Source organism: Austrofundulus limnaeus, unplaced genomic scaffold, assembly GCF_001266775.1.
Source record: "Austrofundulus limnaeus strain Quisiro unplaced genomic scaffold, Austrofundulus_limnaeus-1.0 Scaffold440, whole genome shotgun sequence".
Classification (NCBI taxonomy): Eukaryota; Metazoa; Chordata; class Actinopteri; order Cyprinodontiformes; family Rivulidae; genus Austrofundulus; species Austrofundulus limnaeus.
The window spans coordinates 214,387-219,915 of NW_013952842.1; the positions used below are offsets into that span (position 1 = coordinate 214,387).

Here is a 5,529-nt window from a genome sequence, read left to right on the forward strand (position 1 = left end):
CACTCTGTACTTTAAACAGTATACACTCTGTACTTTAAACAGTATACACTCTGTACTTTAAGCAGTATATACTTTGTACTTTAAACAGTATATATTCTGAACTTTAAACAGTATACACTATTTGTTTAAAGTACAAACAACAACTTTGTACTTTAAACAGTATACACTATTTGTTTAAAGTACAAACAACAACTTTGTACTTTAAACAGTATACACTATTTGTTTAAAGTACAAACAACAACTTTGTACTTTAAACAGTATGCACTCTGTACTTTAAACAGTATGCACTCTGTACTTTAAACAGTATACACTCTGTACTTTAAACAGTATGCACTCTGTACTTTAAACAGTATACACTCTGTACTTTAAACAGTATACACTATTTGTTCAACAAGTTGTTTAAAGTACAAACAACTTTGTACTTTAAAAAGTAAACACTCTGTACTTTAAGCAGTATATACTTTGTACTTTAAACAGTATATATTCTGAACTTTAAACAGTATACNTTTGTACTTTAAACAGTATACACTATTTGTTTAAAGTACAAACAACAACTTTGTACTTTAAACAGTATACACTGTACTTTAAGCAGTAAATACTTTGTACTTTCATGAAGCACTGGACAAATGTTATTGAATGTCTCAGGCAGTAATAATAGATACATGATTAACAGATTACATTTTGAGGTCAGCGTGACTCAAGATGGCCGCCTCAGCTGATTAACCTCAACAAAATCACGTTAAACGTTTCAATAAAGGTTAAAAAACAGCAATAGGGCCATAGCTCAGCWGTTTCTACAGACACTGAGCTGAAGTTTGGTGTGGTAGTAGCTGAGAGTCATCTCCAACAGGAAGTCTGATCACATGAGAGTACTGTTTACAGTTTTGAGCTGTGAGACGGAGACATTCATTCCTTTAAGGAAAGTTAATTACATTTCTAGATGTAATGATTCTCTGAGGTTTTTAAATCATCACACATCTGGACAAGAAAAGAACGGTTTGTGTCCCGCCTCTTTACGAGCCACGATTAAACAAAGAACTGTTGAAGATGACTCTCAGCTACTACCACACCAAACTTCAGCTCACTGTCCGTCTGTTCATTTATATCCAATATTTATGATAAAAATCTGATACTTTGCTAACAGACGATCACCCACCTCTCATGGCAGTGAGCTAATAAATGTTTAATTTAAACAACTTAAATCATTTAATTGGTTTAATTCAGTAAAACAAACAGAAAAGTAGAAAATGATACATAAAAATAATAATAATAAAACTGATTTATGATGTTTTACTGGTTTGTAGAAACAGATAAACTCAGATTAGATTCATTTAATGTTGAAATTAGCATCTGAAACATCAAACCTTTCAGATCAGTTCTGGGTCTTCAGGTCCTCAGAGGTTCTGGGTCTTCAGGTCCTCAGAGGTTCTGGGTCTTCAGGTGCTCAGAGGTTCTGGGTCTTCAGATCCAGGACAGGAGTCAGGGAGACACAGGTCTGCAGGTTTGTCCCTGCAGAGGAATAAAAGCCTTTAGTTTTACGATGATTAAAGGTAGATGAACTCGTCACGCAGAGCTTTTATTTGTTTTGGCTCGACGTGTGAAAACCTGAAGAGCCAGAAGTTTGGAGAGAAAACAAACAAAGAGCTTCGAGCCTGAATGTTTCTACTGAACCCTCACCGCTCTGCAGAATAAAGGACTAATCTGGAACTTCACATTCATCAGAATATTAACAAGAAAAAACAAGACGTGCAGAGAGGTCACAGATGAATGAGACACACCTGAAACTACCTGCCACAGTCTGAGAACAGAGTCATCCACAGCAGAGGAAACGTTCAGCAAAATAAAACCAAAATAACATCAATAAACAAAAAAATAGAGTTTAACATCATAAAGATAAGTTTATCTGCAGGCCTTGAATAAAAATGAAAGCAAAATATAAATAAAATACATCTCAGCGTCATAATAAGTTTACCTGCAGACCCTGTGAGTAACAACGAAACTAAACTATAAAATATACATTATCACCATAAAGGTCATTTTAACTGCAGGCCCTCTGAGTAAAACTAATGTTATTAAAATATGGACGTCAATGGCAGAAAACATGTCTCCAAAAATACAACTTCTAAGACAAAATCTTTATTTTAAAAGTAATAAATATCAGGAGTTGTTTTTAGCCTTCATCATTAAACCTACAGACGTGAGCGACAAACATTAAAACTAGAGACAAAGGACAAAGAAACGAGTTGTTTGAGTAAAAATGTCCATGTTTGGCTGATGTCTCAGATTCCAGAGCTGCTGCAGAGCTGACACCATGAAGGAGTTACAACAAGAATGTGCTTATCTCACAGGGAGGAACCGGAAATCTACAGGCTTTGCTTTTTTAATCAAATCCTGCAGGAGGTCAAAGGTCAGCGTGAGACAAGCCGTCTTGTTGCACAACAGCCGCATTCTTAAAGGGATCCATGATTAGTTGTAACATTTGACTTAATTTGATAAACATATATTTTAACTGTAAAATAAAGACTGTAAAAATACTGTAGGATGTTTAGTTTTTATAATTTTTAAAAATATATTTTAACACGGACGGAGCCATTTTATTTGCACACAAAGCATTCTGGGTAAATGATGACGTGGATAGGTCCTCGGTGCGAGGCTGCTAGCGAGCTATATCCACCCTGAAGGTTAATCTTGGACAATATCTGATGATCGACTCTTTTAAATGAAACCAGAGAGCGTTGACAGAGAGGAGAAGGTAGAAATGACTCAGCCTGGAACTGAAAATATGGATGGAGGACAACAGGTTAGCCTGTTAGCTTTAGCGTTAGCCCCGATGCTATCACCATATACATGTATTAGCTCAGCGCTACACATTCTCCTCTCGTCACTGAGGTCCTCCATCCTCAGTTCCAGGCTGAGTCATTTCTACCTTCTCCTCTCTGTCAACGCTCTCTGGTTTCATTTAAAAGAGTCGATCATCAGATATTGTCCAAGATTAACCTTCAGGGTGGATATAGCTCGCTAGCAGCCTCGCACCGAGGACCTATCCACGTCATCATTTACCCAGAATGCTTTGTGTGGAAATAAAATGGCTCCGTTCGTGTTTAAATATATATTTTTTAATTTACAAAACTAAACAGCCTACAGTATTTTTACAGTCTTTATTTTACAGTTAAAATAAATGTTTATCAAATAAAGTCTAATGTTACAACTAATCAGGGATCCCTTGAAGACGACTCTTTTTATGGATTTATTTAAAAACAAACTGATGGAAGTGCTCAGAGGAGTTTCTGATGCTGTGAAACTCGGGGACGTCTTCAGTCCTGCCTGTCCTTCAGGAGGACAGGCGTCTCCGTACTTCTGGGTACTGACGGTAAAAACAAACGAAGCTTCTGTTTATCCAACATCAGCCGAAGCAGCTCCTCGTTCTGCAGCTGCTCGCTTTGTCAATGTTYAAAGGTTTGCATTTATTGCAGCGCCTGACTTCATCATGTCACAAAGGCAAATAATTCATGTGGGAAAAGGTGATAAAGTTTTATAGAGGCTCCGCCTCCACCTGCAGCTACAGGTGTGCCCACAACGCCACTACGGACAGACATCAGCAAGGACTGCAGCTGCACATCAATCTACGAAGGGTCAAAAGTCATTAGAGTCCCTAATGTCTCAAACTCAAGGCCCGTGGGCTAAATGTGGCCCATCACAGCATTTCATACGGCCCAGAGAGACTCAAAGATGTCCTACAGTGTCTGTGACGTCAAATTTATGTCATGCAAATGAACGCATTTTTGGAAATATTAGAAAAATATTGCAAAATAAATTTCATGTTGAGGTATTTGCACGTGAATAAACAGGAAGTGATGTCAACGTGAACAGAGCAGCTAAAAATGTTTATTTAGATTATTTATCAGAGAGATTAAGAGTTTCAATATAGTTTCAATAAAGACCAGAGAGCTCATTTTCCTCGAGTTCCTCTTTGATGTCACTTCCTGAAAAAGAAAATATGCCAGTTATGTGACAAAATGAGTAACATCCTCAAGTTTATAAAACATAAAGACGTTTTCTTTGCCTTTTTGTATTTGAAGAACATGTCTGTCACAGACACTTTGTTTTGAAATAAACTGATTTAAACAGCGTTGACCATAAACTACATTTCCCATAATGCATTTTGATTATTTTACCCATGGAATGATGGCATCCCACCACTAGGTGGAGCTGCACAGGGCTCAAAATTAGTCGTGTAAAATCTCCATCTAACTGCATTTCCATTGGCCACTTTTGCTGCGGCCCAGTTGTACTGGGAAGTGGGAATTTCCCACATACAAGTCATAAATTTGAACTCAAATGCCCCTCTAGTGGGAATTCCCTGTAGGAAAGTGAGAAAACTGAAGACAGCTACTCACCACAGCTCAACAGTGAGTAAAACGCTCTTACTTTTAATAGTATTTCTGTTTTATTTATTTCACATTTACTCAGTCGTACCTGYAATGGGTGTACCTGTAGTACTAAGAGGACGAGTTAAAACTGTTTCTGTGCAGGAAACACCAGGTAGAGCCGTAGCATCGATCTGTTTAGTTAATTATAACTGATCTACAGCGGCACAGATTACATTCACCCTGAAGGTCAGACCGTGCGAACCTAAGAGGACTGACTCCAGCTCAGAGCACAGCTGCAGTGTTTCACCTCATCAGTCGGCTCTTACAGCACGCGCTGCTGAGCTGCAGGAACTCGGTTTTATGAGCTGACAGAGTCATTRAAAACCCTCGCAGCCTGTTAACAACCATGTGTAACAGAATGTTGACACCTGAGTGGAAACAACGAGCTCACTGAGAACCAGTCTCTCTGCCAGGTGACCTCATGGTTTGTAATTAGCACCTGAGCTGCAGATTTAGCAGGGCTGATGTGAGCAGACGACTGCACGGCAGCTTTAATGAGTTCAGACTTGTTGGTGACAGAAGAGTTTGTACGGGATAAATGTTGTGCCAGCAGGAAGTGACTCTGAATTTCTCAGATTGAATCTGAATGTGCAGAATTTAAATTAAATGCATTGGTTTGAAAAAAAAAGTCACTAAATTGAAACTGAATTTAAAGTTTTGTATCTGAATTAATTTTCTTTGAAACTGTGTTTTGGTTTATTAAAACTTCAGTTTGACTACTTTCACTTTCAGTTCCATAATTCAGATTTTTGTGTCACATCCTGGTCCTTGAGAAAGCCAGGCAGAGTAATCAAACACAGATCCACAGATTTATGTTTCACTTTGGTGAAGTTTCCCTTCTGGATGTAACAGAGTTGATGCAATCCACTGTAAAAGTGACAAAAACACACAAAGTTATTTTAGAGCAGTGATTAATTTGACCTATATGTAGAAAATGTTACATTTACATCCAGAAGGGAAACTTCACCAAAGTGAAACATAAATCTGTGGATCTGTGTTTGATTACTCTGCCTGGCTTTCTCAAGGGGAAAATGCAGTTTTTCTCAAAAATATAAACAACTGAATTGTGTATTTTCTTTAACTAAAGGCTTTTATAAAG

General features: G+C 37.7%; 1 protein-coding gene across 1 annotated transcript in view; it reads right to left on the reverse strand.

Annotated features, from left to right (window-relative positions):
* Positions 1-1,375, reverse strand: part of eppk1 (epiplakin 1) — a gene marked incomplete at both ends in the record, with an annotated part of 7,623 nt that extends 6,248 nt beyond the window's left edge. Inside the window, 1 exon segment of the mRNA XM_014024781.1 lies at positions 1,365-1,375.
* Between the last annotated feature and the right edge of the window lie 4,154 nt (positions 1,376-5,529).